The sequence below is a fragment of the Numida meleagris genome, chromosome 2 (assembly GCF_002078875.1).
Source record: "Numida meleagris isolate 19003 breed g44 Domestic line chromosome 2, NumMel1.0, whole genome shotgun sequence".
NCBI lineage: Eukaryota > Metazoa > Chordata > Aves > Galliformes > Numididae > Numida > Numida meleagris.
In genome coordinates, this window is record NC_034410.1 from 14,296,590 (window position 1) to 14,323,348 (window position 26,759).

Below are 26,759 nucleotides of genomic sequence, written 5' to 3' on the forward strand. Positions count from 1 at the left end.
CACCCAACTTAGTGACACTAGCTGAAGTCAGGAGTGACGGGGAATTGCTCTTGCATGGCACTATGTCAGATCTTGCTCTGGGAAACTCATTTCTAAGACAATGTTAGTTGTAGGAATTATGGAAATAAACCAAAAAACTCAGGTCATGTACAGGCTGGCCAAAGAAATTAATGTTATTTTATGATATCTGGGGTAAACTTTTGAATAGCTATTTGGCTATTAAGAAGGCTAGCACTTCTTAGGAAAGCTGGGGTCTGAAGAGGATAGGGTTTTGAAAACTGAGGAAAGCAGGGCCTATAAAAAAAATCCCTGCCTCACAGTAGAACACCTCTATTTCAAGAGGTAACCCCAGTAAAAAGATAGACAAGGAACAACTCCGTTTGTCTAAATAGGAGGAAAACTGTACTGTGGAAGCATTGTGCTGAATGCCATGTTGACCCACTATGTGTTTGAGGAGTTCCTGCTTTGTACTATCTGGATGCAGTCCCATGGGACAAATGCCCCTGCTCTGCTGGGTGCATGACTGGAGTATATCCATGTTCTGCTGGAAGGAATCTAGTTCCTCTGTGATCCCAATCAAAGCACTGCACGTGGAGATGTTTTCTTCAAAAGCCTCATTAGCACTGACGTGCTAATGGAGGCACAGCCAGCCATATGCCTGAGCTCAGGGGTCTCCTTCCATCTCTTTATCTGGCAACACAGAGGCACTCAAGCTGAGGGAGACTGTGATGCTCCACTTTTATAACCTGTCTGGCAACACTTCCACAGCTTCTGACAGTTGCAATACCGATGGCCTAATTTTCCAGCTTTAACAGGACGAATGATGGCCTCCAGATGCACGAAGTCTTGAGCCCTAAAAGCAAGCAGCAACATCACAGAATACAGATTAAGGTTATTCCACGTTCTACAACCATGTAAGGACATTTGTCATGAGGTCTCCCCTCATAGAAACCAAGGGATATCGACACAGGCCCTGTGCAGAGCCAGCTGCCAGCCTCGCCACACCTTGAGGCCCACCACACACTCAAGCCATGCCGCTTGAACTAGACAGAGTTAGCACTTAGGCGGTGACTGATTAAATGGGTCACGGAGTATCTGAGGAGGCTGCCAAAATGCCTCATGATTAATCAAAATCTTTTAAAAATGCAGGGAATTTGAGTGCTGCAAAGTCTCGCTCTGTTTTTCATCTCCCGGGAAGGTAAACAATTTCTGCAGCAGAAATTAATGGGCTTGGGAGACCCTGGCGTCAACAAACCTCACAGCCTTTCCTGAAGCAAATCCATGTCCCTTTCCTAATAAATGGAATTTAATGACTGCACCCACTCCCCAAAGCCTCCTGGAGCATCTTCCTCAGCCTGGTCCCTCTGTCCCTGCTTCCCCTGGCCATCACCCACCACCTCTGCACAACACATAGCGATAGAGAGACTCTTGAAAACATGGCATCTCTTGGACAGGGAGAAGGCCTGTCCGGCTACAGAAATGAGGGTAGCTGAGTCAGGCGATGTTCATAGGTTTTTTAGAAGAGTCTGGGTTGGAAGGGACCTCAAAGATCATTGAGCTCCAACCCTCTACTGTGGGCAGTGCCCCCCAGCAGCTCAGGCTGCCCAGGGCCCCATCCAGCCCAGCCTTGAGTGCCTCCAGGGATGGGGCATCCACAGCATCTCTGGGTGGCCTGTGCCAGCACCTCACCACCATTTTTGTGGAAAATCTTCCCCCTGGCATCTAATGCAAAAATCCCCTCTTTTAGTTTAAAACCATCCCCCCTTGTCCTATCACTATCCACCTGTGTAAAAAGTTGATTTCCCTCCTGTTTATAATCTCCCTTTAAATACTGGAAGGCCACAATTCAAGAACATTTACAGTAGGTGAAATTCAGCAGTTCCTCCTTCCTTTCTTTCAAGGAATGGAGTTCATGATGCTGGGGTCCTGGGCATGTGGTCTTCCTCTACTGTAGCCATTCATCAAGGTGTTTTGGGGAGCCCACATTGTGCTGAGCAGTTTGCAGAGGGCTATCAGGTGACTTCTTCATTGTACCTGTACCTGACAGCAACCTGCTGATGGTGCCTGTCTGTTGCCTCCCTGCTCAGTGCTGTTGGCCACAGGATGCTGGAAACATCTGGGAAAGCACTGTAGATGCCAGCAGTCACCATGGCCTGCTGGTGCCCTGCAGCTTGGTGGGATGCCCTGCACTGGGCTGCAGGGAGATGCCAAAAAAGCTCTGACACATGCAGGCTGTGCTTACTGCTTAGACAAACCGGATAAGTAAACACCAAGACAGAATAAAGCATTATTCTTTTAATCATTTAAATTTGCATGTCAGTGCTTTGAAGTTTAAAACAAACATTGAAAGTAGATCACTTTCTGCACGGCAACACACATGTTAGGAAAAACTTTGGGATTATGAGTCAATTACATGCTTATCCGACCAAAGCAATTGACCTGCAAAATGTAGCCCTGGTTGGGGTTGGAGCTGCAGATTTCAGAGCTGTCCCAGCGCCACAGGGGCTTTGTCTCTTTGTCTCCTGCATGCTCAGTGTCCTACGGCACCTCCTCTCAGCCACTGCTTCTGCACCACTCTGCTTGGGGAGCTTCTTCTTCCCACAGAAACAGGAAAATGAAATGTAATCAAAGTATATTCTTTGCCGGAGTTTTGCTAATCTGCAGAGGGAGCCAGACAGGAAATTTGTACATGGGTCCTCACTGACATTGCAAATAATATAAACTCCTTATTTCCTCCACAGCTGGCTGGAAGTTTGGCCTCCTCAACACAATGAGGGGAAATCTAATCTTCTGTTTGTTGTGTTGCTGGAGGTTCTCATTTTTACAGCTGCTACGTGAATCCCCCCCACTTTTTATAAAAGGCTCTCGTTTCTCTTTGCAGGCTGGTCACCTCCCAGAAAAACAAACCTTTGGAGGATGTACATCTGGAGGTAGCTCCCACTGCCCGAAGCATCCCTGCTTCATGAGCAGCATCCCACATGGTGGGGACTCAAGCTTGGATTGGCTTTCCCAAGTGTCATCTACTTGGAGCCACGCGATAGCCCCACAGCACAGACAAAACCCCACCGCCATGCCCCACCCTCACTGCCTGCAGCCTCTTGAGCCCATTCGTAGGATCACAGGATCATAGAAAGGGATTCTATGAAAGGCCCTGAAATTCTAGAAGGGGCTCTAAAGATCATTGAGCTCCAACCCTTTGCCATGGGCAGGGCTGCCACCCACCAGATCAGGCTGCTCAGGGCCCCATCCAGACTGGCTTTGAGCACCTCCAGGGATGGGGCAATGCCTCCAGGGATGGGGCATTCCCTCCTTCCTTTCAGGACACGACAGGGTCTTATTACCAAATCACTTCCCACACAGGGGAGCTAGATCCAGTTCTCCTAATTATCACACGGAGCCTGTAGACTGTTAACAGCAGCCCACATTAGCATGGAGCCAAGTCCTTAGTGCGTTGTGATAATAACACTGGTTAATAGAATTAGGGGAAGTATATTATCAGAGTAAGGCTGCTGTGTGTACACAAAGGCAAGATTAATACGCCATAAGTGAGCCATAGCTATGTCAATAAAGTGGAATTCATTGGGAACCAGGATAGCAGTCAGGTAAACATTAATCTCTATGTGTGATGTGGAGTTTAGAGATCAGATGTTACTAGAAACCCATGCAGATGCATGGGGTGTATGGAGGGCACCACAGCCTCTGTTACCTTACACTCCTCATGTAGAGCAGGAAGAGCTGCATTCTTTGTGATTAACCCAGCTTGAACTTTGAAATGTGACTCCCAAATATTTGCAAGAATACTGCAACTAAGACAAAGGAGTGGGGTTTTAAAGGCCCTTTGGTTCTACAGTGTGCAGCCAGCTTCCTGCAGGGCTTAGGATAAGTCCCTGTACCTCCTGGGACCTCACTTGCCCATGAATTTCCTCCAAATAGATTTCCTTTGCATGTCTTATTTCCAGGGGGAATTAGTATGGAAGTTTCAGAGGGGAAAAATGAGAAGGCTAAACAAGAAACTTCAACACTGAAACTCTGGGGGAGTTTTTCTTGTTTCAAAGAAGAAGAGCACAGCTGGTCACAAAACTAGCAAACATTTCCAACTTCGAAAGGTGTCTCTGCCTAAATACCTGGGTACTGCTCTGTTACTGATCTCATACCCACAAATGCCAGTATTTCACCACATTTAATCAGCTGATCAGCCACCTGAAGGTACCAGAAGGCACTGTCTTTCCAGGGATTGCTGGTGGATAGTTGTAAATTTCTTAGGTCAAGAGTCTTGTATTCTGAGGGCTTTAACAAAAACACCTTGCCCAGCTTTGGCTGGCCACTAAATTAATCCCTTTTTTTTTTCCCAGAAGCAATCACAAGGGATCCCAAATGATAAGCAGAGTGAGGACAGCCCCAGGGATTCCGTCACCCGTGGGTGCAGTGTGCCCACATTGAGAGCAGGAGTGGGGAAGGTCTCAGCTCCTGCAGCCCAGGACACTGCACTTGCATGAGCCCCAGCCAGCACAACCTACTTATTTTACCCTTGTGAAAGTGCTTTAACTTCAGAATAAAATATTGTTTTACCCTCTGCCCCGCTGCTCTGTGTAATTCTAGTGTCAGCTTCCAAAACTATAACAAACCTCCTAAACAAACAGATTTTAAGCTCTGCTTCCAAACGAGGCTGGATAAGGAGCAAGCAAGCTGAATTAGATGCAGGGGCCGATTCATCATCCCTTCCTCTGCCTCCCGGTCCCTCTGGCAGTTTGGGCATTCCCAGCCATGTCACCTGCATGACAAACAGGGCTGAAGGAGTTGGTTTTGCACGGTTCCAATGGCTGGTCAGCCTCTTTGCAAGGTGAGGGTGAGCTTCTGCCTGTCTCCTCAAGGAGCACAGCCCTGGAGGCCAGCAGAGCAGAAGGAGGAGAGGGAGGGTATGGAAACTTCCAGGGGAGGGTTGTTGCAGAGACTGAACAGGCTCTGCTCTATCCAAGCACAAGGAAATGTATTAATGTCAGGCCCGAGAGCCCTGCTTTGTCTCATGACAGCACCTTAGCAAACATCTCAAACATTTGTTTTCTTTTGTGCAGCCTCACATGCCACCACCCAGCACCAACAAATAGAAGCTCAACACTTTTTAAGCACAGCCTTATGAGGAAATATTGTTACAGTGAGCCACAGCTCTGTCCTGGCACAGAGATAAAAATGCCGGCAGGGATAGCAGGCAGAGTGTATGCAGAACAGCAGCTGCAAGGAGAAGAGGGGCCTGCAGCAAATGCAATGGCTCCCAGGAGCCTGTGGGGAGAATGGGCCATACAGAGAAATTCAGGAGACCTCTTAGGAACAACTTGCTATGGGGTTAGTTAAAGCTGTTTTACGACTCTCTGGATTGGGAATGAAACAAGCAAGTCCTGTTTTTCTGAGGTACAGAGAACCGTGTCACTGCTGTAGCACCAGAAGGAGCTGCTGCTCTGCAAGAAGGCCTGTCCATGGGGCATGGGTCTTGCTAAGCTCCATGAAATGTGGGGATGGTAGTCTGGGCCCCTGGGTGCACAGCTGTTCTGCTCGGTGCCCAGCTCAGAGCAGAGGGCTGCCCCAGGCCGAGCCACCAAGGCCCACTCTCCTGGAGACCTCCCCAGGCCTCTCACGGCTGCAGACTTGGCAGCTGGCACTAGCTGGCTCCACCACACAGATCGTTCTCTAAATATTATGCTTTCCAGGGTGTTGGTTTTAGCTGTTGTAATTGGCAGGTTTCCTTCATTGCCTTTAGGAGCACTGACTTACTGATAGGAGGAAAAATTTGAGGACATTAGCAGCTTATTCCAGCCCCTGCTTTGCCTCCTACACATATACATGCCACCCCATTACTGCCATGCCCAAAAATGGATGAGTATTGGTGCTCAAGGCAGAATATATCTGTATTGGCCTTGCAGAACGTTTCCAGAATCAGATTTTCTCTCCTATTTTATTTTTTTGTTAATGTTCAACAACTCCTTGGTAAGATGAGTTGTGGGGCAGGTCAAGAAGTTCTGATCTTCCTGCTGGAGAAGTGTCCACATTACATTGTCTTCTAATGACTGCAGGCTGGCATTTTGAAATTCCCTCTTGAATGCCACAGAAGTATCTGCTATCTCATCAGAGTTCAGATCCTGCATGCTGCAGGTCTGTAAGGATCTCAATGGATATAATGCCTGTTCCTTGCAGAACTTCTGAAAAAGTTGATCCTATGTCTGCAGCTACTTTTGGTTTCTTCAGCCGCACAAATACCTGGTTTGAAGAAAGAGAGCTGTAGGATGGTGGGAAGAGAGGGAGAGGCAAGATTTCTCTCTTTTTCCTAATACACTGATTGTTACCACAGCTTTGCAACTGATAGCAGAGATGTGCAAGTCCCCTGCCCTATTCTGAGCAAAACACGCATAAGTGGAAATAAATACATAAATATTCAGCTGAGGCATCGGATGCTTACAAAGGCTGCCTAGTGAGCTGGCTCACTATTCTGGGCTGTCTTTCTATCCTGCAGTTGTGCATGTCGTGGGGTGCTCAGCTCCGAGGGGGACCAGGACCTACCATTGCTGTGCCAGCAGTGGCAGGGGGTTGCCTGCATTCATGTGCTGAGCCTCCTCCAGGAATGGCCAGGAAGTTCCTCAGGGTGGGATGTGTTGGGGAGGAAAGCTCTTTGTCAGGGCTGATATCTGAGCACAGTGAAGGGCTTCATCTTGCTTAATGTTAGTTGTTGGAACTGATTAGCAACCATTCCTTCTCAAGTATTCCCATTCCTACTAGAGCAAGTGCAGAAGAATGGGCACTTCTAAAGATGATTCGCACTCTTATCTTCTCTCAGGAGAGGTAGATGATCCCTTGAGTCCTCTCTCCATCTCTTTTCCAGCAGCGGCAGCCTGGACCATCAACGCTGGATCTTCATGACCTGGAGCCTCCCAGGACATGGAACGAATCTGGCTCAGAGGGGCTTTGAGGGCTTCAGTCCAGTTAGCCAAAGGCAGGAAGGGCAGCACCCAGCCCTCCCTCCTTAGTTTGTTCTACAGAGCTTGGCTTGCCTTCTGGGATCTCCCACTGTAGCCAAAAACAATAGCACCTCTGGAGTTGAGCCACAGATATTCAGCTCCCCTTTTTATGCTGTAGCTGCCTCCTAAGCACCATTTGAGTATCTAGTTGAGATGAGCACTTCTTGTACTGCATGCAATATATACAAGTTACAGGATGATTTCTGTCTCTGGGAACTCAGTCTAAATTAAGACAGGATTGCAGTGAGGGATGTCACGAGAACTGGCAACAAGGAATAAGGATGGGAAATAGGAGCCTTGCTACAGTCTCATCCTTCTTTTAGCACACTGCCTTTTTGTTTAAGGCAAAGTTTATTGTTTTCTAGAATGATCTCCCAGCACATCCCACATCTCTTCTGCTTATCTCTGTCAATATCTGGTGCTTACATTGCATCTCTAGATACATGATGCATCAGCTTCACATGTGGTATTAATAAGCAGTGGGTATCTGCACAGAATGGTTGCAAAGAGCATCTGATTGCATTACAGAAGGATGCCTGGAACTGGAGTTGCTTTCCCAGATGAACACAGGACAGATCTGAGAATGTTTTTTCTTCACTCCTTCTCATCACATACGTATTTTCATGGCTCATGGTCTGGACAAGCAGAACATCACAATGTCAACCAAGGGAAGATGTAAATCTCTTTAAGTAATTTTTAATGAAAAAAAATATTGAGTTACTCTGAATGCCATAGTTTCTGGGTGGCTGGTTTTAACTTTAGCAATCCATACTTAAAGGGAAATTTTACAGTCTTAATACATTCCAGATGCTCTCCTAGTCCCAGATGAAAGCTCTGTCATCGTTTACTGTTAATATTTTTGTCAGCAGTAGAATTTTATTGTAATACCCCATCTTATTTGTAGGCACTATTAGTCATGAGAGAAACTTCTTCCAAAAGTAATCCTTGGGTCACTCCTTGAGTGCTCTGTCTCACTCCATTTAATTAAAAACCATTAACTGTTTGTTGTGTCCAAGACTTGTCTGTATAATGCATATATACAATGACTTTTTACCTGATGAAAGCCATTTGCTTCAAACAGTTAGACTAAAAAAAATATAGTTATATTCTACAGTAACAATAGTTGGCTTTGTAACAGCTCTCCGGTGGAACGAAAACAAGAGATTTGCTTTGAAAATAAACCTCCATGAACTTGGATCAACAACAAGGGACATGAAGGTTTACTGCAAAAACAAGAAATGCATTTCATGCTGTTAAGCTTTGATCATATGTTAGTTTCTCACAAGGAGAATAGTATTTAAACGTGGCAATTTTGATCCTTTGTAGTGACCGATGGTCTGATTACAGAGGGAAGGGAAGATGGGGGAACACAGCAGAGTAGATTATCAAAGCACAAGTCCTCTGGATGGACCTCTGAGGATTCTCCTTATTCACTGAAGAGCAGCTTGAGTCAAAAAGTTGGCACTTCCCAAAGGTGTCTATATGATATTCAGCTAGTAAACAAGTTGGAAGATGCTGCTGTTTTTATCTCACTGATATCTCCGAAGATCAAGCTGGATTGTGAAAAAGGAGCCCTCATTTTTCCTGCTTTTGCCTCATCATCTTTCTCTTAGGGCTCTGGAGCTGCAGCTAAGAGGAGACACGGGGACACATACACTTCAAGTGGGTTGGCCAGTTCTTGGGACAGCTCATAAGCACCAGCTCCATGGTCCTGCTCCCCGGAAAAAAACATAAAAAACAGTTTTAAAAAAAAGGCTTCTCTGGCTACAGCAGTTGTGGAAACTAGGTTTGCTGTGTCCTGAGGTGATGCACAGGGACTTGGCAAGGGTGAAACTTGCCTTAAATCCTGGGCTATGTTATCAATATGACATCAATATGACAGTGATATCTCTGATATGAGATATTCTCATGCTGGATTCTAGGAGGGAAATGTTTTAGAGCATGATAAGACTCTGTACAACCATGCTGCAGCAAAAAAAAAAGGGCAATCTCCAACAAGGTTTGACCAAATGGCTCTAATTGGGCTGGAACTCTGCCCTCTGTGTCTTGTGCTTGTAGTTTTGGTGCTGGGAAACATGTACTACTGTGAAGACTCAGGAATATGAGTAGAAATATAACACTAAGAGCCAGCCAGGATCTATTCCAAAGTCCTTGTTTGTACCATCTGAATGAATTTGAGAGAGTACAGATTCCTAAAGCGATGTGAAGATATGCGATAAAAGCCCTAGGCCTCTTGTCTTTGGGTGCCTCATCTTCCTGTGCAGCCCACTGGCACCTTTGTGTGTAATTAAAGATTCTTCACTCTTTTCAAAAGTCTTCTTTTAAGTTTACAAATATGGTTAAAGCAAGACTTAAAGCACGAGTTAAAAAGATATTAGAGAGATTATTATTATCCAGAGGCAGCATTCAGATTACAGCAATAATGAGATAAAAGTTTCTTAGGTTTCTTCCGTCCTGCATCTGCAGCTGTGGTCATGTCTTTGGGAGGTGGCTAACAGAAAAGCACTTCAGCTGAGCTCTTCACTGTATGGAGCTATTCAGAAGAACATAATGGAGTCACAACAAAAGAAAGGAAGAGGGGAATATTCTGTTCTGCAGCTGTGGAGTGTGTGTAATGAGCCTTCATACCATAGAGGCTTAAAGAGGTCACAGCTCATCTGAATGTCACTGAGACACTAATGTACTGTTTCTGAAACTTCTTTTGTAGAGCAGTACTGCACACTGCTAGTAGCATAAGTGAGCCACACTAATTATAGAGAGTAAAACTATATCTGTTCATGGTAGGCTACTGGGTGAATTTCAGAAAGACATTAATTGGAAGGCAACAACCCCTACTAAAAGGATTGGGCCTTATACATGCCTTCCTTTCACTTTGGCACCATCATTGTCTTTCAGGTGTTGTTATACCATGTGAGCACAGAATCTACTGCAATGCCTGCACAGTGTTGACAGAAAACACAGAATAAACATGAGCAACTTCTGGAAGCGACCTGCGCTCTTTCCTGATGTTTGTGGTTAAGACGGCCATTGGAAAGCATCTTCTCTGGCTACATGGAAATTGCACATCAGTGATTACTGCTCATATCTGGCAGTGGAGCAGTTGGTACCACAGTCTGTATGTTTGGTTGGATGTAAGACACAAATGGGGAACAATTCTTTGTTTGCTGTCAGAGGCATGGCATTTCCCTTAGAGACAATGCATTTTCCTCTTAGGCATATATTTCTTCTACCCCTCAATAAATAATTCAGGTCTTCTTGTTTAATATAATAGTTATAGATAGGTTTTAGTACTTTTTTCTTTTTTGCTAATCAATTAATAAAACTCACTGTGTGTAGAGCTCTATTTAGACAAGAAAAATATTCTTTCTATTCCTGCATGTGAAGATGGAAAGTACACGATAAACTTAATGCATTTTAACAAATTCAAGAGTATGACTGAAAACAGAGCGTAGACTCCTTCCTAGTGCAATTATTCTTGATCACACACAACCAGCTTGGTAATTCATTTCAAACCTTCTGTCAACATTTTTTTTTTCAATGAAGTCAGCTAAATTGATTAATGGAATTTTGTTTGCTGAAATCAAAATGCAAAGTCAGGTATTCAAAAGCTATTATATACCTGGAAAGATACTACTTTTCATATTTTTGTTTTGCCATTATACTTTCAAAATAAGAAACAAAAGACAAAACCAAAGAATTCACTGACCATTTTTAGTGTGTGTTCCTTCTTCATGTTGTGTGAAATATGACAGGCCACAATCATCTCCTCAACAACCTCTCCTTAATACCTGCAATAAGCCCAATGACAATTGCTACTACTCCTATTTATCCATAAAAATACATTTCCCCAAGCATTTTCAACACTGCCAAGTCCTTTTGCCTACCTCCTAGAGCATGCATCTTAACAGGTCAAGGATGTTGCAAAAGCAGCCACTATCATGGGAACAATTTACACAAGAAGTAAGGAATGACTCCAAGTGCTTAGACCCAACCATAGGTAATGCTAGCTCTGTTTCCTCTGCACTGCCTTTGTAAAGGGCAGCATGGCTCTGAGTACCTGGTCACAACTGTTAGCTGTGAGAAACACCTGGGGTAAAAATCATCTTGGGACAGCATGAGCTAATCTGCCAACAGGCCATCTAAACAGACGGGATAATTGCTGGGCACATAACGAGGTATTTTCCCTGGAGGAGAGATGCTGGTTAGGGTTTTTCCTCTCTGTGCAGCCCGCAGAATTTACAGAGCAGGAAGGAAGAGCCTCTCTGGGACTCTTATTCTGCTCCATCCTGGCTGAATTGGCTGGCAAACTGCAAAGATGTGATCTGCAGGAAAGGAAGGGAGTCTGGCAGAATGCAACCATGTGAGCCTCATTTCCTTCTGGAAGCAGGCTCAGCAAGAAGTACACAGACCTTTTTATTTGTGTATTTCATTTTATTTTATTTTCTAGAGGGATTTCTGCTTGCAGCTGCTAGAAGCCTATAGAGAAACTTCTCTCTTGGACTCTATTTACTTCACATTTTAGGCACTGAAGTGCATATTTAAGTCTTTTTACACAAGGGCATAAGTGATTTGGTTGAACTAGCATCTTAGGACTCAAGTGTGATCAGACACTGTTCTACCACAAGAGCAGCTCTGAAGGTGTCTGTCTCTCCTGAAGCAAAGTGCTTCTCCACAGGTGCAGCAGCCCATCAATACTCAGGGAAAGATCATCCTGCTCACAGAGACTGTGCAAAAGGCTGCTACTTGTTCAGGAACCCAAAGGCAGATGCCACAAATGGCAGGGTCATGCAAGCAGTTTGCAGGGCTGGTGTGGGCACCCCATCCATCCCGAAGTCAGCCAACATCCCAGATACTTCAGGAGTGGTCAATCTAGGTGGACTCTTCTGAGATTGTCCCCTTTTTTGCTTTCCCCAGAACATATATCTCATTTCTTTGCCAACCACCAACAAGAAATGGAGTTTCAGCACAAGGCCTTTGGTGCAATGAAGTCAACCACCTCGAGTTCACAGTGTATAGTATGCTCTCCCTCCCAGCGTGGAACACAGCTTTGGAAGGGCAGCACCTTAGCATAAATCAAGCTGTTGTTGTCTGCGTTTGAGTGCAAATGTGTTCATGATGAATTAGCTTGCTATGAACATCTCTTTCCACCCCTCCCTTCTCCCTCACTTGTGTCTCACTTTTAGAATAGATGGCTGTCATGGTTTTATGATTTTCAGTTATTGGTATTCCACATCATAACATCATGTAGTGTATGTACCTGGTTCTCAGAAGAGGACTACTACATTCCCCACGGTACTTTGCTCCTCTGTTACCATTTTCCAGCCAGAGGGAAAAGATAAAAACTTGCAGATCACGAGACCTCGTCCCTTTTTCCACTGTCTCTCGTCTTGGCAGCACCTCGCTCTCCAGCCGTCTTATCGTCGGTAGTAGAGTAAGGCCTACCTTGATTTTGGGACATTCTCTCTCTTTGTATTGGATTTATCAGCTTAAATTGTAATTATATTGTATTATAGTGTGTTGTTTTGCATTCCGATATCTTATTTAGTAAATTAGTTTGTTTCTCCTCAGATTGTTGCCGCTGTTCTTTGCTCTCAGGGCCATCTCCTTACCCTTTTTTTCCCTTTTCCCTTTTCCTGGGGTGTGGGCCTGTGGGTCCCCCGTCCCCTTTGTCACGGAACCGGGCTGAACGCCCGTAAACCGTTGACAATGGCATAACTTGCTTTGCAGCTCTGCTTCCCATTGTGCACTTCTCGTCTTGCTGCTGGGGAGCACTCCCAGGTCAGGCAGCTCATGAGTAAATCTTTCCTTACTCAGTCCTTGCTCAGTGATATGGGCAGCCTATAAACAGCCCAGCAATGTTGAATAAAGAGCTAATTCACCCTTAAGCATGAACTGAATACCATGAGTAAAGACAGCTGGGTTATGGGCTTTGCTACTTTCGTAAAGCGTGCTCTAAATTAAGGTAAATACATTAAATGTGAATTTAGCTAAGATCCAAAACAAAATCCATGCAGAGTAGAAGTAAGAATTCCCAGATACACAGGACCAGCAGTCAGCTGCTTGAACAGGGTGCGTAAATCAGTAAATGATTGTCATGTGAGGATTAAAATTTGTGATATAAAGCGATTTGATGCATTACAGGAGCTCTTACTTCAGTCTTGTACAGTTCCAAATTGATTGTTTTGAAATAGCATTTAAAAGTTTCTTTTTCTGAAAGGAAAGATGAGTGTAACTTGCTATACATTTCAGCAAACAGCATATGCAGTTGCTCAGGACTTGAGTCATTGGGGTTACGTTAAAAAAACTGTATGCTGCAGAGTAAAGATTTTATTTACAGCATGGACCCCTATTAAAAGAATAACATTTCTTCCCTGAGAAGGTCGTGGGAAGCTCTTCCCCTAGTGCTCTGCCCAGGAGCCTCTAGTACAATGGCAGCCATTTTATTAAAACCTGTTTTCTGTCAAGAATACTTAGCACATCTTTAACTGTCAGAAATGGCAATACAGGCATGTGCTATAGGCGAGCACAGAATCCATGTACATTTAATAATAACATGCTGTGACTTCACTGATAACAACAAGCTCATCAGGTCCTGGTGTTACCACTGCCAGCGCCATGGAGCCTTGCACTCAGCCACAGCTGACCCCACAGAAATGCTGCAGGAGTGGTGTCTTCTCCCACATCAGCACAGAGTTAGCTCTTCATCCTGGCAAGTCACTCAGCTGCTCTGTTTTTCCTGTACTGAAGCTTATGCATATCATCACTGTGTCTCAGCACATCTCAGCCCTGGGTTCCCCGCTAGGACTATTCTCCTGTGCTCACTTTCTTTTCCTCTCTTCCAGAGTATACAACAATTTGAATTTCCTACCAACACACACGTTATTATACATTTCAGAGAAGGTGACATCAAAGAAACACAGTGAGGGCAGAAGATGATGAGGTGTTTCCTGTGGGAGTTCATGCTATGGTCTTGAAACTGAGAAATACTGTCGTTCAGAGCAGTTGAATCTTTGGTAACCTTGGGAGTTTGTGTAAGCTGATGCTATGTGTGGTGTTCTCTCACCAACATTTAGCATGCAGTTTGAGTTATTTGGCTGAGATTCTTATGGCAACTGAGTGACAGAGAGGATGAATGCCGGCTGTAAATTTATGGTATACACAACTTTCTGAAGTTCCCACTTGAAAAGTCACTGTTGTGCAGTATGGCAAAGCAGTCTTTCGATGTTGATGCCCTGAGGCACTCTGCTCGTACTCACCCAACCTCTGCAGCTTTTCTGTCAGGCCAAAGACCATCTTCCTTTGACTTTGTACAGTACTCATTTTGATACAGCCTAAGTACCAGCTGAGATGCTAATAAAGTACAAATGTTCACTGCTGTTAGTATGTTTGACAGACAACTGCTAAGTCTGCAGCAATGGATAGTTGGAAAAAGATGTCACACAACTGCAGAAAGATCTCAGATGTGGAAGAAGAGAAGGTCATAATGATGGGAGAGATGCTGGACTTCAGCAGGGGTCTGGGGACAAGGCCCAGTTGGGAGCTTGGTACAGACCGTGGGAGAGGCAGGGCTGCACCAGGAGGCACAAGGAAATGAACGGGCAGAGAAAGAGAGGTCAGGCTTAAAGCATGGACAAACCAAGGAAAAAAAGAGAAACAGAAGTGAGAGTGCATAGAAACAAAATTGATACAGGTACTAAAGCAAAGAGCACTCAAGGATCTTCCTATAGATGGCCAGGCTCCAGGTACTGCTTTAGTATAGGATGAAGCCATTTGCAAGGATGGGTACATGGGTATATACAACCTGGGCTAGAGTGAGAGAGTTTCAGTACCATGGCAGAGAGGCAGACTTGTATTCTGCTTGAAATCTCATATAGAAGAGCTATATACTCCCTTTCTGCAGATAATGAGAGTTGTTCAATGTATATGTGCTCCTACGTGGCAGTCTTTGAGGGACACACAGGAAATCATGAGACAGAGTAAGCAATAGAAGGAGCCAGATGGAGCTCCCTGGTTAGAGAGCAAAATAAAGGGGCCCTAAGAACACCATGGGAAACATGCAAAAGGAAGCAGACAACCAGGAGGAGCCAGAGAATGCATCCGCTCCTGGATGCAGGGAGCCTGGAGTGCAGGCTGGCAGGGCAGGGAAGCTGCCATGGAGCGTGACACACGCGGTTGGTCACTGGGGTACGGGCAGTGTTCCACAGAGCTTGTTTCTTCTATGGTGGACTGAGAAACCGCTGCTCTGGGTCACGCTGGCAGTCCTGACCTCCTGTGGGAGATCCCAGAGCAGCAGAGGAGCAGAGCCTGGAGCTGACTTTGAGGACAAGGTCTTTTTGTAAAGTTTGCTTCAAGGAGAAGTTTCCCCAGGCATCAGGGGATGGCTTCTGCCCCATTGCTTGAAGTTTAAATCTTTCCCATTTCTCTTCAGCTTCACTTTGTTTAGTGCTAGACTGGTAATGGTTATTGCTGGCTTTCAAACCACATTTAATCTTCATTTTTGGAAATCTCTTCAGAAGAGTACCACATTTCAACTAATTATCGCATGAAAATGGAATTCCAAAGTATGGAAACTATCAAGGATATGTTTTTTTATTTCTACAGTGTCAGGGATTCTCACTTTCCCACCATTTTTCTGTCTCATTTTGATAGGATTGTTTTAGATGAAGACGTTATTTCAGGATTAGCTGCATGGAGCATCTGAGATGACATCTGATTGAAACACCCCAGTTTATTTCTACAGAAGTTCCTTACACACCACACTATATTTTCATTATTTAACACATTTTCCTTTTATGGAAACCGAGATACTCACATCTTATATTGACTTTTTTTTTTTCATAGAAATACTTCCCTGATGCTCTGCATTGCAATTTTGATTAATGTCATTATCCATGAAGATTTTCAGCTGAAGTTATTGCTTTTGTTTCACTTGGCATCTGCATTTGGGAAAGAGCCAAGGGAGGAAGTGACAAATCCATCAGCTTAAGATGGGAAACCCTGTGGTTTCAGAGCTGCTCATATCTCATTAGGAGCTGCTTTTCCCCTTGGCTCACATCCTTTCATGGGATAGTTTCTCCACTCACATCATTAAAATATACCATCAAAATGTTTACTCATCAAAAACTGACTGGAATATGCCAAATCTTGCCTGCTATATATACACTACCTTGTTTGCAGAGCACAAAAAACAGCAGTCCTTAATGGGACGTGGAGACTTAAGCATATGTTAAACATAATCTAGTAATAACAACTTTACAAAAAGAATGGCTCATTTGTCTAATTGCTACCCTGCTTATATGTTATTTTGCCTGGAAGGTACTAAGTCAATCACAAGTACAACCTCTTATGTATATGCTTGTATTTCTGTCACATCTTTGCTCCAGGCACAGAGGAAACAGGCAGCAGTCCCTTGCTCCTTCTACTTCCCCATGGATAACGCTGCATATTTCGGCATCAAAGAAAGGGAAGTTTGCAGTTTGCTTCTCTCAGCAGCAGCTCTCAGAGCTCCAAGATGCTTATTATGGTAGAAAAGCAAACGGGAATAAACGCATTGATTAAGTTGTGCTTAGCACAAGCCCTGGATAGTGATTCAGAGTAATAATAAAAACATTGCAAAACAATATAAATACCAGTGGGATTAAAAAGCCTAACCCTAAAGCAAACAAGTCAGAGCACACAGAAGGAGTGTTGTATCTAATAACTGTCCCGAGTTGCACAACACCCAACATCTGCTGTCAGAAGCTCTCCGCCCCTCCCCGAGCAGCCTCCAGCAAGCAAAGGGCATTCCATCCCCAAATCACAGCTCCCCATGGGGCTTGGTGCCTCCATGTATGTCTTCTAACTCCTCCTGTTGCATTGCAACACCAGCAGAGAGCCACAGGGATGTGGCTACCTGAAAGAAATGGGAGATGAGGGTGAGGGCTGCAGGGAACCATAGCCAGGCAGGCAAACCACAGTGCTTACACAGTAAGTAACCGTACTGGCAACTTTGCTCACCTCTCAGCACTTGTCCCTTTTAAACAATTCTGTAGTATCTGGTGCCCTTACTCTAACAACACATCGCCCTGGGTGCTGACATTTAATCTGTTTGTCAGCAGATCCATTTGCATCTCATTTCGCTGGCACTCCATGCAAGAGACAGTAAGTGATGAGCAGTTCTGTGCAAGTGATGAAAGATGTCATTGCCGGTGCCCTTTCGCACTGCCCGCACAGCAGTGAAGTACAGCTGCCATTAGTAACAGGGATTTGAGTGCCATGTCTACCTTCACCCAGCAGAGTCAGAAATTTATGATTCTGCCCTTTTATCTCCCATCTGAAGTTGGAGTAGGCTTGGGTCATGTTTGCAAGAAGTAACGGAAAATCAAATAGAGTAGATGTGGGTTCAGTGTGAAAGTGTGATGCAGTGTGATGCAGTGATGCAGAGACAGAGCCCCATTTCTCCCTAATAAAAATGGCTTCAATGACTTTAACTCTAGTTAAAGTTCCCATAGTTCCACAAACTTTATGGAAGTGGTTTTCTAGAGTGTTAATTGTTTCAAAGGGGCACAAAAGAGAAAGCAACTATTCTAAGAAGACCTACGTTCATTATGTAGTTTTTTCAGATGCATTTCTCAAGGTCTAACATGTATACGTTTCAAAGGAAAAGTGTCTCTTGTCAGTTGCTTAAATCCTCAAAGTTTTCTGGACATCGGACAGCCTGGGAGAGGCAGGAGGCACCACCGGGTAGGGATGGCTTGAACAAGTCACCTGCTGCTCACAGGTGGCATGTCTAGGTCCATCAGAGAGCACTCAGATACATCAGCTGCTAAATAGGTAAAGTGTGGCACAGCATGGTGAAACACTGTTGAGCACGGTAATCTTTCCCAACCTACAGATGGCCCCAGATGAACAGTTCTTCTATGGCATGAGGTTTTGCTTTAGTCAAACCAGCAGAACTGTTGAGTGCTGTGCTCTTAACCAGGCTGTGAAAGGCTTTGACTTAGTTTGAGTTGGTCACTCTGCAGCACGAGTTAGAGAGTCACTAGCTCTGCGCTGTGTTTCACTGTTTTGACCTGGTTTGATTTGGGTTTAGGCTCAGCTGGACTGATGTTTATGCTGAGAAGCCTGGGAACATTAATGGACTCTCATGTTTCCCTCTGATTCTCACTTTTAAGGCCCAACTGGCTGACCAGTGACTATTCAACAGGAACTGTTTTCAACAGGACTGAAACATCACGTTGAAAAGAGAAGATCTGGAGCAATTCTAGACACTGATGAAACATGGCTCATGACACTCATGCTAATAATGAAAGACCTGTAGATATCCTTCAAATTTTTTATGCTGCTGTTTTTCACTTTGTACTTGTAAATGCTCCCCCTGGCTGCAGTACCATATGTTATCACATCTAAGCAAAAGTAGCCTTCCTTGAAGGCTATCTTTCCCAAACTTTCCTTGAAGGCTATCTTTCCCAAACTTTCTGCTAGGATACATAACTTCATCGGTTCCTCAAGATCTACACTTGAGTTTGAAACTTCTGCCAGCAAATCTAATGTCTTTTTGCATTCAAGTTATGTTTTATGCATGTACAAGATCTCCTCTGTTGTCACAGACTTCAGCAAGAACCGCTGTTCAACAGCATCTTTGGAAATATCAAGTCATACATAAGCTATGAAATAGATTGTTATTGTTATGTGGATATTTTTAACACATTTGACTACTGAGCAATTAATACAGACATACTGTGATTCCTATTAGCTAAGTCCCTTGGTATCCAGAATGCTTCCCTCTGGCTTTTGTCGTCCAGCAGGAGAGACCATTGGCACCAGTGCAGCCGGGGAGCAAGACATAACCTGTGTGCTGGGCATCCTTTCTTGTCACTTTCCACTGCCACAGTGACCTGTCCCTTCTGCAAAAACTTCACATCCACATTTCCTCCTCAATACCACAGGAAGCTGCAATTACTGACTAGAAGAGGTGCAGGGTGGGGGAAACAGAAAGATCAGCAAGTCTAACAAGAGGAGGAGGAGTAACTTATTCCATTGAGACACTTCCAATACTGGTTCTAACCTTGGGAAGACCACTATGAGAGAGCATTATTTCTACTAATGTTCCCTGTCAGGCTTACTGGATTATAAGCACCCCCGCTGCTCCTTATATAGATACTTTAAACTCGCTCTGTACAACCACGAGACAGAAATGCTGAACACCTACCTCTGGCCAGTGCTGCTCGGTGCTGCAGCCCATGCCTCACCTTGCACTCTGCCGTGTCCATTGTGTCCATGGTCAGCCCTTCCTTCTCCTCAGGAACACAGAGGCAGGGATGCTCTCCTGTCTGTAGGGTGTCTGGATGCATGGACTCTTCCCAGGAGGAGCACAGCAGCGTGCTGCTTTGGTTACTCCAGGTAGCCAGCACTTTCCCAGGTAGTCTGATTCATCCAGGGAACAATGAAATTTCAAAATTTCAGTCAGTTTTCACAGTGTTGGCTTAATATGGAATGATGGCCTCCCAGGATCTACAAGAAACCAAAATCTTTCAGGTTTTGTCACCCTTGGATGGAGCCTGGTGCTGCTGTTCCCCCAGCCCCCAGCCCGGGGCTCAGGGATGCAGGGCCAGAGGTACACGGCATAGGCAAGCCTCAGTCCTGTAACTCACTGGAGTGGGAAATCCTTACTCAGATGTCTGCTTTTCAGCAAAAATAAGGTTTGGTTAGCCTTCTTTTTTCCCCAATTTGAAAAATCTTTTTGATTTCTAATTCAGTTTTCTAAGTGGCTATCAGCATTTCAAAACTCACCACCACAGTGGCTGCAAAGCATTAGTACAAGAACACAACACCATGCTCAGAAATGCTATCCTTAATGCATGGCTTACCCCACTGAATATTTTATGCTTTTTTGTTCTGCTTTCCTGCTTAAGCAATTAGAAAGTGCCCTTTGTTTTTGTCTGGGCAGAATTACTGCAGCGGGGTGCTCTACCCAGATGGGCAAGAAAACATCTTTCATGTCAGTCAAGAGTTTTTATTTTTCTGATAACGACCAATTCACAAAACTGGAGTATTTCAGATATGCAGGATCTGGAGTTTGGTGAAACAACAGTGAAACAAAACCTACAAGTGACAACTTGTTCTTCTAGCGAGGATTGCCTCAAAAGGAGGAAGCGTTACAAAGCAATCCTCCCTTTGTTTGCACTCCCGTACAGCTGCTAAAATGCTGCTTCTCTGCTCCAAAGTGCACGGTGCCCAAGCTGCTCCTGTGCCCGCTGCAGCAGGGTGCCAACAGCCGCCTGCCCTGCTGGCCTGGCAGACCTGAGCTGCCATGCCTTTGTTCTGCTGGTTTCTGCCCCTTTCCACGTTGGTGATGAAGGAAAGGGGGGCACAGTCACACGGAGCTGCCCCCTCAGCCTCGCCCCCCCAGCAGGCTCTTCTCATCACCACATGACTAATATAACCACAGGCTCTTAGAGTGCATGGGAATTTTTCCAGGCAGTAGTCAGAGGGCAGCAGCAACCTTTCTGCTGCAGAAGGTCTTGTGACATGTTTCCTACTTTTTTCCTTTCAGGACAGAGTTTGCTGGCATTGGCTGTGCAGCAGGAGAGACCCCAAATTCGGTGCCATTAGAAAATGACTGTTATTGAATCCTTGGTATACCCCGAATTTCATGTTGTGGGTGACAGTGATAGCTGCGTGCTCTCACCAGAGCCAGTTTAACTCCTGCATGTGCTGACGCTGCCTTTCTGGGTCCCAGTCCAGCCAGGCGGGAGCCTGTGAGACCTAGCGCGCGGTTAACCAGCTCCCTGCTGGGCTCTGTTAGCAGCAGTGAGGCACGGCTGCTCCTCTGTGCCTTTTTACATCTGTTTCTATGTTTTGGAGGAGCTGTGCCAAGAACACCCCCTTTCAATTGGCTCTCACATCTGATTTATTTGAAGTCTCTCAGCCCCTCACCCTTGGTGTCGGCCAGATCACTGGAGCAGGAGTCACAAGATTTCTTAAAAACAACAATAAAATAAAGCTGATTAGACAAATCTCCCAAGAAAACCTCCAAGAATTAATGTACAGGCTAGATGTGATTGTTTCCAGAACGGCATCTTTCCAGCTGCAGTGTCCCTATCACTCCAGCCAGTGATGGGACAGATTAGGCACTGGGTTCCTGCCAGCTGATGCACTGCAGCATTTTTATTTATGGGAAATGTTGCAGTGTGGTAGGGCTTGACCATTCCTTTGAACTTTGAGCTCTGATGAGCCTATTGCCTGATTTTGGTGAGTTTGCACTTTGGTGAATAGAAGTGTGCTGCTCAAAACTCACACGACCATAGCAATAATACTTTTGGCTTATAAATGTCACCCACACTTAGTCTGGCTGCACAAAGTCTGGTAGATGGAGAATGCAATTATACTTTAGCATGAAAAGAGACACAGAGATGGACTAGACAAGAGGGATGAGAATGTTTTGCATTTTTCAGTTTCAGTGCTATATGACTGAAAAATCCTATCTCAACCACAACATCAGAACAGCTAATTGATTATTAGCATTGACGCCAGTGACTTGTAAATAAAGGAGAAGGCAGCTATCTTCAGGGCTGACACTTCAGCTATGAAACGCGGTTTCGTACTGGAGGCCCTTTGCTCTGCTTGGCGATGAGCACTCTGAATATACTGCCAACCCTGTGGGAACCCAGTTCTGTGAACAGCCCTGGATGACGCTGTGAGGACCAGCCCAGGGCTGGTATCTGAAAGCCGAGAGCATCCCTTGCTGCTCCATAAAATGAACGTTAATGGGCCTTACAGAGAAGGCAGAAAAGGCTCAGAGAAAAGAGAGCTGAAACAAGCTTCTAGCTCTGAAATCTCTATGGGATCAATAATGCATGGCGAAATCCACAACTATCAGTAGATAAAAGCACAGGCTAAAACCAGATCTTTATACTTCTGAAATATGGGGGAATCATACAGAATCCTTCATTCAGGCCTAAGTCCTGCAGACCAGAATTTCTAAGGAGCTCTGCAGTGTCCAGCCCAAAACAAGAAGAGAGGAATTTCCTGGGAGCAGGGAGAACATTCCATGTGGCCAGCTCCCCAGTTTTTTCACAAATGAAAAGTACAGTCCCTTCCTTTGGCTCAGCTTATAACTGAATCTCTGGGATAAAAATATGGATGTAAGACCAAGCTCTGCTTCTTGCAGTAGAAGAGATTGTTTTGTTTGACTTGTTTCCTACAGAGGTCAATGAAGGGCAGTTATTTTTTCACAAATCCAAGTGGGTATCAAGTGGTGGTTAAAATAGGAGGGCACCTCAGGAGCTGCATTCCTTCTGCATAGGTGCAAATCTCTGCTTCAGCCAAACTTGTCTCAGCACTGAGAACCTTAGCACGGGTCAGCAGTGGGTGGAGAGGACAGAGAAGGACAGGGGAAGGGATGTGCCATACCCGGCCCTGCTGCTGGACCCCCACAGCCTGGGGCATGCCAGGTCTGCAGATTGATTTAGTTCAGGAAACCCATTTGCAGTGCCTGGAGAGCCTAAAGATAGCTCTGTCACAGGAGAGCAGCGATGTGGATTCTGCTGTGCACAACAAGCAGAGCTCTCCACACCTCAGGTGCCAGGGCATGGGGTGGGACATGCAGCAGGATGCTGTGGCAAAGTGGGGCCTGCAGACATTGCACCATGTACAGGAGGGGGGGTTCGGTCTGCAGGGCAGTCTGGCTTCTATCAGAGCAAAACACAATACTCCAGTGGCAAAAAAAAGTTATCTGCACAAAAAGAAAATGGCAATTACATGTTTATAGAGCAAAAACTCACTCTGAAGCAAGATGTGGAGGAAATCTGGTTTTTACTTGTGCAAGCAGCCTTGGCCAAACGTCTTCTATTCCCTCTCCCTTCACTGCTTTGCTAGAAATCCCCTTCATTACTCAAACAAAAACAAGGCTGTTGCCATAGGAGTCGTCTTGAGCTGGTTAAAAAGTGATTCAAGAGGATCACCCGGCGGCTGAGCGTGCTGCTGCTGGGAGCAGAGTAGCAGACACTGGGGCTGCACTGGGGGTTGGGGTGAGGGGAGAGCCCGGACCTCCTGCTGCAGCCTTCCTGTCCCTGGGTGTGCTCACAAAGTGAAGCCGAACAGGAAATTATTGTGCTCTGTGACATGGAGAACCGTGCTATAGAGTATTAGGAAGATTGTGATGATGAAATGTTATTTTTCTACTTTAGTGGTTAAACCTTTGGGTGTGTTTTCTTAACATCATTCTCATTTTATGCAGTTATTTAGGTTGGGATCCCCTCCTCTTGCACTAAGACATAAGCTCTGTGCCTCCTTGGCAGATCAGGGAGCCTAAGGAGAGGAAGGTGAGCCCTGGTATGGCTGCAATGGAAACCGTACCTGCAATGGAAGCATCCCATGTGCCTCATCACTGCCAATCCCACACCAGAGCCACAGGAAGGCTTCTGGGCACAGACGTGGTCTCGGGGGCACAGGCAGCAGGTGGCAGGAGGAAGGGACAGCTATGTGGTCTCACCTCCATCATCATTCAGAAACAGGCTGTAGCCAAGTGCTGGCACTGCAATGGGCTTTGTCACCCAGAGACTGCAGTATAAAATAATTCATCCATTTCCAAGACAAAGGCTAAAATAAAACATACACAGCTCAGCTCCCTGTGAACTTTAGCAACCTCTCTTGTAGCCTTTCTGGGAAGTCTCCTTGTGCTGGAGCTGCCATTTGGCTCTGCCATTGCAGATTCACCTGTGCCAACAGAGAAACAGTAAAGCAGAGAAGAAAGGGGGAGGAAGGATGAGAGGAAGACATGCAGGAAGAGCTGTGTTTGTTGGGGCAAGAGGCCTGCAGGAAGCAGGAGGAAAGGCCGTCCTCTCCAGCTCCCCAAGGTGATGGCAGCTCCAGCTGCAGGGCTGCACTCTGACCCTGCCACAGCACAGGCTGATGGGCCACCTCTGAGGAACAGGATGAAACACATCCCCTGATTAGCTGTTGGTTAATTAATGGTAGTTCGCTGTCCCCTGGGTGAGATGGAGGTCCTACAGGAAGTTCTGTGCAACCAGAGGCTCTGTCACTGTGCAGGATGTGCAAGGAGACACAGGAGAGTAGCAAAGCCACAGACACTGGCTTTTCCCAGCTCAGCACCTTCATTTGGCAGTATAAATCTTTAGGAAGATGTATTTTTGTGTTATTTTATATTTTGAACCACATCCTGAATTTTAACACAAACCACTGTCACAACCACTGTCACAAGAACTCACGGTGTGTCATGTATGTACATGTGGATCCAATTGTCAGGGGAGCATTAACAAAATAAGCTCCCTCTGCTGAGGCTTGCTAGGGCTCCCAAGACACCATCTGAGAGAAGTATCTGACATCTTCAGTGTTGAGGCTGAGCATTTTTCCCATTATTTAGAGCAAAACATGTGGGACACATACTATATCATTTTCCATTCTAAATGGCCTTTTTGTTGGCTAAACTGTGTCTGGCCTCGATGCTTCTAAGAGACACAGAGGTAGCACAGGTCAGAGGGAAAAACAGATCTGGCAAGGAAGTATAACTATGCAGGATTTTAAGCAGCTTCCATTCACCCAGCTACTCATCTTAAAGCCCCAAGCAGTCTTGGAAGTAAAATTCAACTGTTGACAGAGCGAGGAAAGTAAAAGCTCTGGACTACTATGATTCTGTGACTTTGCAGACTGGAGACAGGTACACACCGCACACTGCCTCGTCAGCTGCATGCTGTGGTTTAAACAGAAGAGACATGAAACCTCAGCTTGAAAGTTGTATCCACTTGGTATTTAGTTTGCAATATCAATGTGCTAAGCTGCTTGCAGATGCAGTAAATCAAGGAGGAGCAGAAGATAAGTGCCAGCTTCTACGGAGTGTGGCTTGTTTCATTTATTCCCCATTTAAATGAGTTCATTTTGCAAACAGACGTGGCATTTTCCTCTCTTTCTCAGGATGACTAGGGCAAGACACATACTGACAGCTTGGCTTAGATGTGCCCCATACGCTGAACCCCATCCCGGTGAAAGCCAGCCTGAATGCAGGGATGCCAGAAGTCCTCTAATGTTATTTACTGGGGAAGTTATGTATCTAAAAGGGAAAAGAAAAGAATCTTGACCAGCTGCCATGCCAAATGAGAGGTGCTCTGCTCTCCATTGAGCTGCAGCAGTAGGCCTGAGGAGGTATGGCTTTCCAAGCCTGCAGGGATGCAGCTGGAGCACAAAACCAAGCCCGTGACCCTGTCAAAACAGGCCTGGAGCTCCTTCAGATCTCAAGAGATGAAGAGCAGGAGATACATGTTCCATCGCTCACAGCAGTACACTGCACTATCAGCTTTCAAGAAGCTGATCACAAAAGCAAGCGCTGACTCATACAAAGCTGAAACGTGCTGATGCCTTCGCATGTCACTGTCACCCATCTTCACCTCCTCCAACCCCAGGCAGCAGCCTGATTTTTGGAAGAGGCTCTGGAAAACCTGGAGCTTTTCCAGCTGAAGAGGGCTGAGCACCAGGTGCAGCCCTGCCGTGCTGCATGGGCCTTCCCATGGACACAGAAGCTGTGCACTGAATTTGCAAGGGCTCACAGCTGAGGTTCTCCAAGTGCTCGCCCTGAACTTTTCTTGACCTGCCTGCAGCTTTGTTTCACTTTGTTTTGCTTCATTTAGCTGTGGCAGCAATTTCTCTAAATGACCACATTCACAAAGCTCTTTTGTTTTTACGTTTGTGATCTTTGCACAGTACAACCTTACCTTTCTACAGACAGCAGAAACAAGCAGTTATTCTGTGCATAAAGAGATATTTATGACTTCTTGAGAAACGATCAACATGAACATCGCATTCCTCCCACAGGAGGACTTGAGGAAAAAAAAAAAGCCTGAAATAATGAAAGGTGATGACATTAAACTGACAGAGAGGCCATGGATGGGAAGGTCTAGTGGCCTCCTGCGGTTTGCTGGGGACTGTCACCATTGCACAGCGGAGCTGCGTATGGGTGGCTGCAGGAGGTCAGGCCAGAGCACACACATGGCCCTGGACACGGGACACTGCCCCAGCCAGCAGCCACCAGGAAACCACCACCTTTCCCAGGAGAAGGGATGGATCCCACCAGGAAAGGAGAATCTTGTGATGGATGAGCTGCAACGAATGTTATTTATGTTGAAATACTTAGATAGGGCTGGGAAATGTAGCCAAATTGATTTGGAAGGGCTGAGCTGGATTCATGTGAAGGAGGTTAGCGGGGGACAGTATGTATATAACTTGTAACCCAACCCAGGCTGCTGTGACATGGGGACACCAGCTGTCATACCCTTATGGATGCATCGAAAACATTTAACATGATTAAATGAGACTATTTGGATAAAGTGCTGTTGAGGTTTGTTTTTCACAGGACCTTTGCTGACAATGTTTTCTTTATGGACGTTCCTCTGCCAAACAGCCACCCAAACTTAGCGGGATGCAATTTCTTCTCCATTTTCCCTGGGAAAAAAGAGAAAAGTGCTGTAATGTAGTGGGGATAATCGTACCACTGGGTATCAAGTCTTTAACAGTCTTTAATCAATTATTTTGCCCAGCCAAAGGAGCTGCACTGTAACCTGTCAAAGGTATGTCCTTTTTTTTTCCCACAGTGCTACTGGGTTAAAGCACCTGGGCGGCACCAAGGGCAAAAAACAGCCCCAGTCTTTCAAGGCACAGGGAGCCAGTGCCCAATGCATTATTCAAACTACAGCACACAGAGCACTCAGTACCAGTTCTACAACCAAAACTTTTATCAACTCCAGGAGCTGTGATATATTTTGA